Source organism: Hyla sarda, chromosome 2 (assembly GCF_029499605.1).
Source record: "Hyla sarda isolate aHylSar1 chromosome 2, aHylSar1.hap1, whole genome shotgun sequence".
Classification (NCBI taxonomy): domain Eukaryota; kingdom Metazoa; phylum Chordata; class Amphibia; order Anura; family Hylidae; genus Hyla; species Hyla sarda.
In genome coordinates this window covers 243085898-243101457 of record NC_079190.1, presented here as the reverse complement: position 1 = coordinate 243101457, position 15560 = coordinate 243085898, and the positions used below count along the sequence as shown (strand labels likewise).

Sequence of the window (15560 nt, the reverse complement as noted above, 5' to 3'; positions counted from 1 at the left end):
ACATGTGTAAAAGGACAAGCGATGAGCCTCATCCAGATACCAGATGTTGGGTGTAATAGAATAATGGTAAAAGTGCAATGCAGTGCAAAAAAAATGTAAGTCAAAATGCAAAAAGCTATATTTGGATTTTGTCAAATTATTGCAGACAGGATTACAGTGGTAAGTAACACTTCTGTGTCATAGCAAAGCACTAGCTGTACAATAGAAGTTCTGCTGCTGACCTTCTCCCCTGGCACATCTGTTACCCAGAGATGGGCATGCAGTTTCAGGCGCCAGGCAGGTGAATTTTTCATGCATTTAGCCCTGCTTCAGGCAAGTAGGGACAGGGCCAACTCCCCCTTCAGGGTGTATGAAGCGGGCTCCTTACTTGTGCCTGCTTTATACCTGGCGGCCCCCAACTGATTTCAGCAGCTGGTGGCCGCTGCTAATAGCTGGCATGATCGCCATGGGCGGCTATTAACCCTTTAGATTGCCAATGTCAAAGCTGACGGCGGCATCTAATGGGACCTTTTAAAAGAATGTTTATCAAATGTTGGGAAAACAAAGACATATTGTAGATCATTAATTCGTTTTTTTTTTTTGCTGAATGGAATTTTTTTTTTTAACAAAAAAAGCTAAATATATCAATCAAAATTTACCATTAATGTAAAGTACAAGATGTCATGAAAAAACTCTCTGGAATGCTTTTGCTTATGAAAAGAGATTCTAAGTTATTACCAAATAAATGGACGCATGTCAGGTTTTGAAAATTTGCCTTGGTCATTAAGGTCAAAACAGGCTATTGAGTAAAGGGGTTAAAAAGCACACATTACCCCTTACATATTTAAAAGTTCACATCACCCCCCTTTCCCATTTTTCATATAAATTAAAAATATATAAACATAATAAAAATAAACAGATTTGGTATTGTCGCATGCATAATTGTCCAAACTATCAATTATAACATGATTTATCCCTTTAAAGTCAATTGCATTTAAAAAAAACTAATCCCGTGCCGAACTACAGAATTTTTTGTTGTTTTTTTTTCGTGTATGCAAATTAGGGGAGATTTTTTTTAAGCTGTGTTTATAGTAGGATTTTGTTGCCTATAGCAACCAATCAGTGTCCTTTAAGATAAAAGCTAAGCTCTGATTGCTGTGGGCAAAAAGGAGAGGTGTAAGACACGGGTGTGCAAATTTTAATAAAAAACTACTTGTCCATGGGACTAAAACGTAGCAAAATCTACTTGTCCCTCATGACGATCCACTTGTCCGGGCCAATTTTCGCTTTTACACTCTCATTTTTTCCTCCTCGCCCTATAATAGCCATAACCACCTACTATAATGATGCCTTTTAATATTTCAATAACATTCTCCGAAACAAAAACAAAAAATTATATATCGGTGAGGTGAAATTGAAATGGTAAGAGATACTGTATTTATCGGCGTATAACACGCACTTTAGGCTAAAATTTTTAGCCTAAAGTCTATGTGTGTGTTATACGCCGATAAGCCGCTGCAGTTCAATGAGTTAAAGCGTGCGCTTTAAATCAATGAACTGCAGCGGCTTTGCAGGTGCAGAGACAGCCAGCACTGCCTGCTTCTCTGCCCCTGCCTGCCCTGGGGTCTAGAGCCCTGCTGCCGGCCCTTCTCTCCCCCTGGCTATCAGAGCTGCTGCTCCATTGCCGGCGATGGGGCAGCGGCGCCGACAGACAGGGGGAGAGAAGGGGCAGCGGCACCCATTGCCGCTGCCCCGTTGCCTCCCCCCCCCCCCCTCCCCGGTTGCATAATTACCTGTTGCCGGAGTTAGGTCCACGCTGCTTCAGGCCTCCGGTGTGCGTCCCCTGCAACGTTGCTATGCGCTGCACGGCGCATGACGTCAGTGCGCCGTGCAGTGCATAGCAACGACGCAGGGGACGCACACCGGAGGCCTGAAGCAGCGTGGACCCGACCCCGGCAACAGGTAATTATGCAACCGGGGATGGGGGGAGGCAACGGTGCAGCGGCGCCGGCAATGGGTGCCGCGGCGCCGGCAATGGGTGCCGCTGCCCCTTCTCTCCCCCTGGATATCGGCGCCGGCACCGATAGTCAGGGGGAGAGAACTGGCAGCGGCGCAGATAGTCAGCAGGAGGGAAGTGGCGGCAGCAGGGCTATAGACCCCAGGAAAGGCAGGGGGAGAGAAGCGGGCAGCGACGGCCTCTCTCCCCCTGCCTTTCCTGGAGGTGTATCGGGGTATACACGCGCACACACGCACCCTCATTTTACCATGGATATTTGGGTAAAAAACTTCTTTTACCCAAATATCCTTGGTAAAATGAGGGTGCGTGTTATAGGCCGGTGCGTGGTATACCCCGATAAATACGGTAATTTTGCAGACTTGGTGGTTTTCTTTTCTACGCCATTTACCGTATATGCTCGAGTATAAGCCGAGTTTTTCAGCACGATTTTTCGTACTGAAAACACCACCTTGGCTAATACTCGAGTGAACTCTCCACCTTCAGTGGTCTTCAACCTGCGGGCCTCCATATGTTTCAAAGCTACAACTCCCAGCAAGCCCGGGCAGCAATCGGCTGTCCAGACTTTCTGGGAGTTGTCATTTTGAAACATCTGGAGGTCCGCAGGTTGAAGACCACTGAGGCCTTCGACATCATCCAGCCCCCCACCCTCTCACCCCCTTTAGTTTTGTACTCGCCTCTGCTCGGTGGGACGTTAGGGTGCGCTGGTCTGGGCCATCTGTGCTGCAGGGACCGTCTGGTGGGGGAGGGATAGTTGTTCCGGCTGTCCATCTTTACCGGGGTGGGCCTCTTCTCCGCGCTTCGGGCCCGGCCCCGGAATAGTCACTTGACGTTGACGCACAGGGACGTTCATGCGCAACGTCCCTGTGCATCGTAGTCAAGGAAACGTCTCTATTCCATGCCAGAAGCGCGGAGAAGAGGCCCACCCGGTGAAGATGGACAGCCCGGAACGACTATTCCTCCCACCGGACGGTCCCTGCAACACAGATGGCCCAGACCAGCGCACCCTAACGTCCCGCCGAGCGGAGGGGAGTACAAAACTAAAGGGGGTGAGAGGGCTGGATGATGTCGAAGGCCACAGTGGTCTTCAACCTGCGGACCTCCAGATATTTCAAAACTACAACTCCCAGCAAGCCCGGACAGCCGATGGCTGCCCGGGCTTGCTGGGAGTTGTAGTTTTGAAACTTCTGGAGGTCCACAGGTTGAAGACCACTGTTAAATCAGACATTGACAAGGGGGGATGATGAAGGGAGGGTGGGCTGATGACGTGGTGATGATGATGAGGGGGGGGGTGTGGGATGATGAGGGGATTATGACAGGCGGTGATGATGAAGGGGGAGGGGTGTGGGATGATGACAGGCGGTGATGATGAGGGTGTTAATGACGGGGGTCTGGATGATGACCGGGGGGGGGGGGGGGCAGGGGATGATGTATTTCCCACCCTAGGCTTATAGTCAAGTCAATAACTTTTCCTTGGTTTTTGGGGTAAAATTAGGGGCCTCGGCTTATATTTGGGTCGGCTTATACTCGAGTATATACGGTACCTTATGGTTGAGCTAATATGTTATTTTTATACTTTAGGTCTTCCTGATTACAGCAATACAAGATTTGTATAGTTTGTCTGTTTTACTAATAAAAAAAAAATTCTGAACTTTTTTGAATTTTTTTTAATTGCCAATTAATTAAAAATAAAATTAATTGCATACCAGGCTGAATGAGGGCTCCATTTTTTTTTTTTTGGCACATAATCTGTATAATCGGTCATCGGTACCATTTTGCTATTGACCTGACTTTTTAATTGCTTTTTAACTTTTTTTTTTTTTTCTGGGATATTACAAAAATTGCAATTCTGTGGTCTGGTATTTTTTTTTACATTTACCGTATGGGATACATAGTTATATTTTAATAGTTCGTATAATTACGTACGCAGCGATACTAAATAATTGTTATTTTTACATGGTTTTTATATAAGAAATGTGGGTGATTTGAACTTTTAACATGGAAGGGGTTAATGTTTGTCTTTTAAACCTTTATTTAAACTTTTTTTTTTCTGTACACTTTATTAGACTTTTAGGAGGAGTCATTAGATTCCTCATACGGACCAATAGAGCTCTATTGAACTTCATTGATCTCCGTGCTCTGCGATCCATTGATAGAGCCTAGTCCAGCCAGGCTCCATCAATGACAGAGCCATGAGACAGCAGGGAACAGAGGTAAGCCCTCCGGCTACCTCTATAGTGGATCAACGCCCGGGCGATAGGAATTCCACATCCCTGCCGACGCCGTCCATTAGTCTGTGTGTGTGAAGAGGGACAGACAGATTGCTGTGCATCCTGAGAAATACTGTTGCCCTCAGAAAGAAGTGCAGAGATGAATTTAGGTAAGGAAAGGACGTTAAAGCATACCCGTCCGATCAAATTTTTTTTATATATATATATCAATATATCACTCAGTATCTAATCCTGACCATGTACATCTAATTTGTATGTGTCTAGCACCTTTATTTATTTTTATTACCCTTTTAATTTAGCTCACTAGTCTGAATTCCTCTCAAAGGGAGGGGGTGTGGCCTCACTGTGCAGGTCTCCGCCCCCCCTCCCACAGTATGCTGTCTGCTCACATCTCCCCTAGCATTAGCAAAACTACAACTCCCAGCTTGTCCTCACTGACAGTAGCAGGATACCAGATGACAATGGGAGGATTTTTTTCTCCAGCTATGAGCCCTGCACTCACAGCTGTCAATCAAGGAAGTGTGTCCATGACATAGGTGATGATGCATGGACACAGCAGGACTAGTATGTGTCCAAGCAGGCGGGGGGGCAGTTTGGCTTTTTCAGTATGAAATACTGAAATTTTCTAATGAAGGCAATTGCAAAACCTATTTGTTTTGCATGCTTTACAACATATCAAAAGTTTTTGTATCTGACAGCGCCCATTTAAAAAGCGGTGAAAACTATCAGGGCAATGTTTTTTTTGTGTGTGGGTAACATGTTTAATAACTTTAAAAGCAATGGTGGTTAGTTACCACTTAATCTAAGCAGATCTTGGGAAGGGGCTACCCCTGCAACTCCATTGGGCCCATGTATGATTTATAGCCCCATAATACAAAGCACTGTTAAACATTATCAATTTACTGTGCCATTAAGGCATTGGTCCAATAAAAAAAAGTCCTATATACAGCTCTTTTGAGGGAAGAGAGAAAAAAAAAAAAATTGCTGCCAAAGGTATTTGTGAAGAGATCTCCAGCCATACACATCAAACAGGTGGCATAGTATCCCACAGTTTATGCATACAATGGGATATGCTGCCCATATCCCATAATTTCCACTGCAGGAATTTCATTGAAATTGGGAAATTATTTTCAGCGGAATTCACTGCAGACTTTTCATGCAGAATTCTGTGCAAAAATGTTTCTGTGTGAACATAGCCTAAGTTTGAAACCTGGTGCGTGCAGGTTGTTTATACAGAAGTGTTCAAAAGTAATTGTTGGAGTTTGATGAATTCTGAAGCAGTTAATGGTTTGTAAAGAGCAGGCACATTGAAGATTATCATAATAGGTTGAATGAAGAAGAGCGAAGGTTAAAAAGGTTTGAGGGAGACTGGCAGTAACCCAGAGTAGTATTGGATTATATTAAAGGGGTAGTCCAGTGGTGAAAAACTTATCCCCTACCCTAAGGATAGGGGATAAGTTTGAGATCGCGGGGGGTCCGACCGCTGGTGCCCCCTGCGATCTCTCTGTACGGGGCCTCGGCTCTCGGCCCAGATAGCGGGTGTCGACCCCCGCACGAAGCGGCGGCCGACACGCCCCCTCAATACATCTCTATGGCAGAGCCGGAGATTGCCGAAGGCAGCGCTTTGGCTCTGCCATAGAGTTGTATTGAGGGGGCGTGCGGAGGTCGACACGCCCCCTTCCCGCGGGCTGTTGGGGCTCCGTACAGGAGATCGCAGGGGGCCCCAGCTGTCGGACCCCCCGCGATCTGCAACTTATCCCCTATCCTTAGGATAGGGGATAAGTTGCTCACCACTGAGTCACCACTGGACTACTTTAAAGGGGTACTCCGCCCCCAAGACACCTTATCCCCTATCCTTTGGAAGTCTAAGATGTCTGATCGTGGGGGGATCCTGCCACTGAATCAATCTCAACCCCCTCAATCTCTCCTGCAGCACCCGCTTGAGATCATCAGCAGCACGGAGCGAAGATCGCTCCATGCTGATGACTCATGATACAGGAGCCGGAGTATCGTAATGTCACGGCTCTGCCCCCTCAATGCAAGTCCATGGGAGAGGGCGTGGCAGCCGTCACACCTCCTCCCATAGGCTTCCATTGAAGGGGTGGGGTGTGACATCAGGAGGGGGTGGGGCCGTGACATTACGATCCTCCGGCCCCTGTATTGTGAGTCCTCAGCACGGATCGATATTCGTTCCCTGCAGCTGGTGACAAGTGGGTGCTGCAGGAGAGATTGCAGAGGTCCCTAGGGGCAGGATCCCCGTGATCAGACATTTTAACGCCTATCCTTTTGGATAGGGGATAAGATGTCTAGAGGCGCAGTACCCTTTTTAATATAATCTAATACTGTTCTGGATTACCGCCAGTCTCCTTCAAACCCTAAACTTAGTTATTTTTCATTCAACCTATTATTATGATAATCCTTTAAAGAATAAAGGGAACAGTACACCAGAAGAGAGTTTTCAGAGATACTTACGTAGTTATTGCTTGCATACATAGTGTCAACAATAATGGAAATTAAAACGTTAGCATTTTTATTTTTTCCTTCTTGTCTTTTAATAGCCGAAATATTGGGAAGGGGGCTTCTGTTTTACACTGTTTATGTGCAGTCAAAATTTTATCATGATTCTTCAGGTCAGTACAATTACAACAATATCCAATTCCTATAGTCCATCATGTTTTACTATTAGAAAACTTTAAAAATATTATTTAAAAATCCATTTTCTGACTTCTATAACTTTTTTTTATTTTTATTTCTTTACTTTTTCTGTCTTAGGGTGGGTTCACATTACGGTTTGTCCCCACGGTTTCTGTGCACTTTCATATTTGTAACCGCATCGTAAACCGTATCCATAGACAATGCATTTGAAACCGTATGCAACCTGATGCATCAGTTTGCATGCGTTTTGTTTGTAATACTTCCCCCCCCCCCCCCCCTGTACTCTAAACTGTGTTTTACCATGGTTTATGGTACGGGTGAAAAACCGCATTGTAACTGTGTACGTTTCTTGTAACATGGAAGTCAATGAGAACTGTATAGTACAATCTTCAAGAAAAGTCGGGGACGGCACTAGTACTTTTGGTCTTCTAATCTGTTGCAAATACTCCCAATCAATTGACTAACAGGTGGATGTATATCATCCAACCTGAATAGGTGAGTAGGAGGAAACTATGATGTCTGGAGGTGCTCTACGTATGTCCAAGCACTGTAGATAGATATAGCAATCATAGAAGAAACGAAAAAATACGGAGTACTCACACTCTGACACTTGTACGGAGGCTGGCGGCTGAAGTTGATCATCGGTCCCGGATTTCCATAGCAGGGAGGCAGCAGGTGTAACGAGAGGAGCCTCAGACGCTGGCCACAGACCATATCACGCCCCCTGTAGTGAATCGTATGGGTCTATGGTTCAATCCGGTTTTTCCTATACGGTTTTTAACTTTGCACATGATAAATTTGATTCTAAAGTATTCTAAAAAGAACAATTGAAACTTTATTTAAAAAATAACAAAAATCTTAAAACCGGATTTAATGCAGTTGTTAAAAACAGTATGAAACCGCATGCAAACGGGCACACGTTTTTTAACCATATACGGTTTGAAAATTGTATGTTAGTTCTTTTTTAAGCACATGGTTGCATACAGTTTGGTCCGGCTTTGACTAAAAAAAGCCAATAAAAAAAACGTGAGGACAAACCTGTGGTGCAAACCCACCCTTAGAAAGGATTTGGAGGGATAATTTTTTGTGCTATAATCTGTAGTTTTATCAGTACCATTTTGTCATTAGTCTGACTTTTTGATCACAATTTTTTTTATTCCATGCAAATCATAACCATAATATGCATTAAATGCATGAATACATGTTAGGATTGGTCAGCCATCTTTAAGAGAAGTGAAAACCAAGGCTTTAAGAAAGTAAGTAAACCTAGCCATACATATTTTGCCGTATGGATTATTACATTGTGATGTGTTGCAAGTACGTTCAATTACATGCAAGCTCAATATTTTTATATATAATGACAGATGATCCGGAAGACAATTCATTAAGCTGTTCTTTTGTGTCAAACATTGGCTTATTTATGGCATCCAAGTTAAGCTTCCTCACAGCTAGTTCTGCATTCCAAGGACATGCGCTGGAGACCCCATCGTCCTTACTTTCCATAGCAACAATCGTAGTTGTGACACAACCATTCTATCCACAGCCAATGAGGGTTGGTAAAGCAGCTTTCCTATGTCGTCGGCATTTCTCACAAGATTTCTTTGAACTGTGTCCTGCTCTTCATCCAGGGACCAACTGTGTTTTAAAAATCGAAGATCTTATTGAGAATCTTTCCGTGATGGATGCATCATTTATTGCTAGGGGCTTAGATTTCTCAAGATTAACAGCAAAAAGGGCCCTAAGCCTATTACTTGTCATTTGCCTCTCTAATGGTAAACTTTTTTTACTGACCTATTTGGAATCACCTTTTTTAAATATTCATGTATGTGACTATTATCTTGATATTAAAGTTGAGATAATTTAGATGTTAAAGTGTGAATGAATAGATTGAAAAACAATCTGCCAAAAGATGAAGTATACAATGAACTAATATATGGTAAAGGTATGTGATCAAAATTGATCAGAGCCATGTTCTCTAGCACGGTGTTCTACTAGAGAAACTGCTAGCAACAGGAAACACTGCATTTTCTGCCGCTGCTTTAACACCTTGGGGATAAAGCCCATTATGACCCTAATCTGACCTCTATCATTTTATGCATTATTAAGTCTGCGATGCTTTTACTTATAAATTTGATTCCAAGTTTGTTTTTTCTTGACATTCTACTTTATGTTAGTGGCAAATTTTCATCAATATTTGCATCAATTCTTGGTCAAACATTCCAAAATTTAAGGAAAAATTAGAAAATTTAGCATTTTTCTAACTTTGAAGCTCTCTGCTTGTAAGGAAAAGGGACTTGTTAAATAAATTACATATTGATTCACATATACAATATGTTAATGTTGGCATCATAAAGTTGGCATGTTTTTACTTTTTGAAGACATTAGAGGGTTTCAAACTATAGCAGCAATTTTTCACAAATTTCAAAATCAGAATTTTTCAGGGACCAGTTAAGTTTTGAAATGAATATGAGGATCTTTTATGTTGGAAATCCCCTATAACTGCCCCCATTATTAAAACTGCACCCCTCAAAGTATTCAAAATGACAAAAAAAAGTTTGTTTCTCTTTAGGTGTTTCACAGGAATTGCAGCAAATTGGAGGAGAAAAATCTAAATCTCCAGTTTTTACACTAACATGTTATTGTAGCCCCATTTTTTTTCCCATTCTCTCGAGTAAGGAAATATCTCATATGGGGATGTAAAGTGCTCTGTGGGTGCACTAGAGGGCTCAAAAGGGAAGCAGCGAGAATGGCATTTTGGAGAACAAATTTTTCTGAAATGGTTTTTGGGGGCATGTCACATTTAGGAAGCCTCCATGATGCCAGAACAGTAAAAAAGAAAAAAAAACACATGGCACACTATTTTGGAAACTACACAACTCAAGGGACGTAACAAGGGGTAAATTGAGTCTTTATACCCCACGGGTGATTGATTGAACTTTCGTGAAAGTGGGACGTGAAAATGAGAATTTTGATTTTAACACTTAACTTTTCATTTTCACAAGGAGTATTAGGAGAAAATGCCCCCCAAAAGTTGTAAACCCATTTCTCTGGAGTAAGGAAATACTTCATAAGTGGACGTTAAGTGCTCTGTGGGTAAACTAGAGGGCTCAGAAGGGAAGTAGCGACATTGGGCTTTTGGAGAGCAAATTTTGATGAAATGGTTTTTGGGGGGCATGTCACATTTAGGATGCCCCTATGATGCCAGAACAGTAAAAAAAAAAAAAAAAAACATGGCACACTCAAGGAACGTAACAGGGGGTAAAGTGAGCCTTAACACCCCACAGGTGATTGACGAATTTTCGTAAAAGTGGGACATAAAAATATATTTTTTTTTCATTAAAATGCTGGTGTTACCCCAATTTTTTCATTTTCACAAGGGGTAATAGAAGAAATGGGGTTACAAATTTTCAGGGGCTTTTTCTCCTGACTATAGAAATACCTCATATGTGGATATAAAGTGCTCTGCAGGCGAACTACAATGCTTAGAAGAGAAGGAGTGCCACTGGGCTTTTGGATAGAGAATTTGGTCGGAATCGAAGTCGGGGGCCAGGTTGCGTTTACAAAGCTCCCATGGTGCTAGAATCTTTGGAACAGTGGGCTGTGCAAATGGAAAAATTAATTTTTCATTTTTACGGACGACTGTTCAAAAACTCTCAGACACCAGTGGAGTGTAAATGCTCACTGTACCCACCCCTTGTTAAATTCCATTAGGGGTGCAGTTTCCAAAATGGGGTCACATGGGGATTTGTAAACGCACATGGCCTTCAATTACAGCCTAATTCTCTCTTCAAAAGCCCAATGGTGCTCCTTCTCTTCTGAGCCCTGTAGTGCGCCCACAGAGCACTTTACATCCACATATGGGGTATTTCCTTACTCAGAAGAAATGGTGTTACACATTTTGGGAGGCTTTTTTTTCCTATTACCCCTTGTGAAAATAAAAAATTTGGGGTAACACCAGCATTTCAGGGAAAATAACTTTTTTTTTTATTTTCACGTCCAACTTTAATGAAAATTTGTCAAAGACCTGTGGGATGTTAAGGCTCACTATACCCCTTGTTACGTTCCTTGAGGGGTTTAGCTTCCAAAATGGGGTCACATGTGTTTTTTTTTTTTTTTTTTGTCAGAACTGCTGTAACTATCAGCCACCTGTGCAAATCACCAATTTAGGCCTCAAATATACATGGTGCTCTCTCACTCCTGATCACTGTTGTGCACCGCAGAGCATTTTACGTCCACATATGGGGTATTTCCGTACTCTGAAGAAATTGCGTTACAAATTTTGGGGATCTTTTTCTCCTTTTATGTCTCCAGAAATTGAAAAGTATGGGGCAACACCAGCATGTTAGTGTAAAAAAAAAAAAAAAAAAAAAAAAAATTTACACTAACATGCTGGTGTAGTCCCTAACTTTTCCTTTTCATAAGGGGTAAAAGGAAAAAAATTCCCCCCCAAAATTTGTAACGCAATTTCTCCTGAGTATGGAAATACCCCAAATGTGGCACTAAACTGTTGCCTCGAAATACGACAGGGCTCCAAAGGGAGAGAGTGCCATGCACATTTGAGGCCTAAATTAGGGATTTGCAATAGGGGCGGACCTGGATACAAGGATGGGGCTTGTCTCCACCAAAACCCTATGGTGTTTCCTAAACTTGGTGCTTCCAGCTGTTGCAAAACTCCCAGACTGCCAGGACAGTCAATGAGAGTTGTTGTTTTGCAACAGCTGGAGGCTCCGTTTAGGAAACACTGCCGTATGAGACATTTTTTCATTTTTATTGGGGGGGGGGAAGGGGTGCTACATGTAAGGGTGTGTATGTAGCATTTTACTTTTTTATTTAGTGTTAGTGTAGTGTTTTTAGGGTACATTCACACAGGCAGGGAGTTTTCCGCTGGGAGTTTGAGCTGCAGCGGAAAATTTGCCGCAGCTCAAACTTGTAAAAGGAAACCCACTGTAAACTCCCGCCAAATATTCAGCTGTTGCAAAACTACAACTTCCAGAATGCACTGACATACTATACATGCTGGGAGTTGTAGTTTTGCAAAAGCTGTAGGCACACTGGTGGGTAACCACTGAGTTAGGAAACAGACTCTAGCTCAGTGATTCCAACCCATGTGCCTCCACCTGTTGCAAAACAAAAACTCCAAGCATGTACGGTCTGTCAATGCATTCTGGGAGTTGTCATTTTGCAATAGCTGGAGGAACACGGGTTGGAGTCACTGGGTTAGGAAACAGACTCTAGCTCAGTGTTCCCCAACCAGTGTGCCTACAGCTGTTGCAAAACTACAACTCCCAGCATGCACTGACAGCCGAAAGGCATGCTAGAAGTTGTAGTTATGCAACAACTGGGGAAGAACAGTTTGGAGACCGCTAAGTAGTGGTCTACAAACTGTAGCCCTCCAGATTTTGCAAAACTACAACTCCAAGCATGCCCAGACTGTCCAGGCATGCTGGGAGTTGTAGTGCTGCAATATCTGAAGGGCTAGATATTGCAGAACTACACCGCCCAGCATCCCTGACTGTCTGGGCATGCTGGGAATTGTAGTTTTGCAACATGTGGAGGGCTACAGCTTGGATTCCACCTTATAGTGGTCTCCAAACTGTACCACTTCAGATGTTGCAAAACTACAACTCCCAGCATACCCAGACAGTCAGTGCATGCTGAAAGTTGTAATTTTGCAACATCTGGAGGACCACATTTTGGAGACCACTACACAGTGGTCTCCAAACTGTGGCCCTCCAGATGCTGCTAAACTACATCTCCCAGCATGCCCAGACAGCCTTTGGCTGTCTGGGCATGCTGGGAGTTGTAGTTTTGCAACTTTTAGAAGGCACAGTGAAGATCACTCACCAGCGATCTTAACTGCAGCCTCCTCCACCGCCACACTTTCGGGCTTGCCTCCTCCTGCTACCGCCCGATGTCTCTGCCGCCACCGCAGCTCCAGTATGTCAGCTATACTCGTCTAACTCTCAGATTTCGCTGCTGATAAGCTGTTTTAGTCCCTTAGTTACCATCCATATGTTTTTTTTTTTTTTTTTTTTTTTTTTCGTTTTTTTTTTTTTTACAGTGGTCAGTCAGCGGCTTTGGGCTAAGCTTCCTGCTTTTCACAGGATCGAGGGAGCTTGGCTATCAGCATGACAGCTGGGCAATTAACTGCCAAGGTCCACAAAACCTTTGATCCTCGCGGTTTAACCCCTACATACCACAGCTCTGTGGCCCCCATCGGCAACCTAATGACTCAATCACCGGGTGCCAATGGATTTCGATGTATGTGCCGGTATACAGCTATGCCAACGGCATAATTGTATACATTGCCTGACAGGATAATGATAGTGCAGTGTATTTTTTTTTTTTTCAACTTTACAACAAATCAGCACAATTTCTATGAGTATAAATAGTGTTATCTTTACCCAACGCACAAACATGTCAATTTAATATTATCATCTATCTTTTGTTATTTCAAAAATATTAAACAACTGTACACTAGTCAAAAAGTACAAGTTAAAAATAAAAAAAAAATGCATAAATTTCCCTTGAAAAAAAATAAAACAAGAGAATTTTACGAGCTATTTTACCCTCTTGCAGGGCTGTATTTACCATTAGGCACCCATGGGCCTGTGTTAGAGGAACAGTGTTGAAGTAGGTTGCACTGACAAGCATTTAAAAAGACTTAAAGGGGTTGTGCGCTGCCCTGCCTTTCGGAGCTCCGCTCGCAGCGTCCAGAAGTTAACTACTCCGAACGCTGTGTACGGGCTTCCGTGTTCGCGGCCGCCCCCTCGTGACATCACGCCCGCCCCCTCGTGATGTCACGCCCGCCCCCCTCAACCAAAGTCTATGGGAAGGGGGCGTCACAGCGGTCGCGCCCCCTTCCCATAGACTTTCGTTGAGGGGGCAGGCGTGACGTCACGAGGGGGCGGCCGCGAGCACGGAAGCCCGCACACAGCGTTCGGAGTAATGAACTTCCGGACGCTGCGAGCGGAGCTCCGAAAGGCAGGGCAGCGCACAATCCCTTTAAGAAATAAAAATAAATTTTCCCTGTCGTGAAAGTAAAAGGGTCAGAACAGCAGTAAAATGTTACCTGCAGATTTGCAGCCACATGATTGTTTTCATCATGTTCTGTGTATAAGGAATAAGATTCACACTCAGTGCCTGCAGATTTTGCTGGATATTTGTGACAAAGCTAAAAAAAATAACAATTCTGATGCTTGTGGAATCACCCTAAATTTGCACTTAAACACATTCAGAATGGATTCCCTGGTCAGACTTATGTTTAGTAAGTAATGCTTTTTGCTGAATATATTTGTTAGCAGACAAGCATGACATAGGTATGTAAATTTAAGTGAAATAACTGCAGTTTAACATGAAAATGTAAAGCTGGTGTTTCTGGGTGGTTTGTGATGGCTTATGTAGTTTGTATGCTGCATGACTGTGCAGACTTGGATCTGAGCAGACACTGTCTCGCTGAATTGTGCGCAGGAAGAGGAGCCTAGACAGTAAATAGAAAAACAGTATGAGAAAATCATACAGAAAAATAGGAAGATGTCAGACATATTAATGTTAAATACACTTAAAACAAACTTATATTGGCAAATACATTTATGCTTGAAAACCAAACTGAAAAGAGTCTTCTTTAGGTCAGTGAGTCACAATATAACATTTCTGGAGAAATTAACCTTTCCTTTAATACATATTAAAGAAAATATCTAAGGCCTGCTTCCACCATGTTGGCATCATCGAGTTTATTGAACATCACTATGTAGAAGGTCCAGCACATTAATAAGCTGTTTCCTCATGTACAGTAAATGTGGGGAAAACCTCCTGCTCCCTTGCTGATATTTGACAGGCAATGAGGTCTGCTGGTCAGGTTGTATATGTTCACCATATGCCAGTGTTCCATCTGTCAGAGTAATGCCTTACCCAACCAGGGGCGGATCCAGAGTGGAGTCTCGGGAGGGGCACTATTAGAGTATTTTGTGTTGGTGGACAGAAAACAAGGTGTTGCTTACGGAACTTACAATATTATTAAATGTATCATACAGTCCTAACCTTGTTTAAGACTCTTAGGCCATGTTCACATGTCAGAATAATTATCAAATATACCAATTGCCACAGAATGGGAAAGTGCTAAAGAAGTTTTTACCATTTAAAACTACAGCTCCCAGTATGACCTAAGCAGTGGTAAGGGGATGCTGGGAGTTGTTGTTTCACCCATCATTACTGCAGAACTTCTTCAGTGACTACAGCTCTGATGGGACACACACAGGGGGATACAGAATGATATCAGTGACTACAGGTGACGTCTTCTCTATAGTCTTTCCTTATCTAATTCAGATGTACATACCACCGGACTTGTTCCAGCTAAATGTTCTCTCTGCAGAACTTGATGCCCAGACGTTTCCTCACTATGTCAGCGGATTCTGATCCTCTATATGAAAACAATAATTATTATAATACTGCCAAACACTGTATTCTTCTAATACAATACCGCCACACACCCTCTGAATATAATTCTGACACACTGTACCTCCTGAATATACAACACACTGTACCCTCTGAATATAATACCGCCACACACCGTACCCTCTGAATATAATACTATCACACACCGTACCCTCTGAATATAATACTACCACACACTGCGCCATCTAAATATAATACTACCACACACTGTGCCCTCTGAATATAAC

The 15560-nt window shown here is 43.0% G+C and overlaps 1 long non-coding RNA gene across 1 annotated transcript; it reads right to left on the bottom strand.

Moving 5' to 3' along the window:
* Window positions 1-7393: 7393 nt before the first annotated feature.
* On the bottom strand, window positions 7394-15298 carry LOC130355924 (uncharacterized). The gene is made up of 3 exons (XR_008888703.1): window positions 15215-15298; window positions 13952-14359; window positions 7394-8514 (listed from the first exon to the last, which is right to left on the bottom strand). It is a non-coding gene; the product is annotated as an uncharacterized LOC130355924 (long non-coding RNA).
* Window positions 15299-15560: the final 262 nt, after the last annotated feature.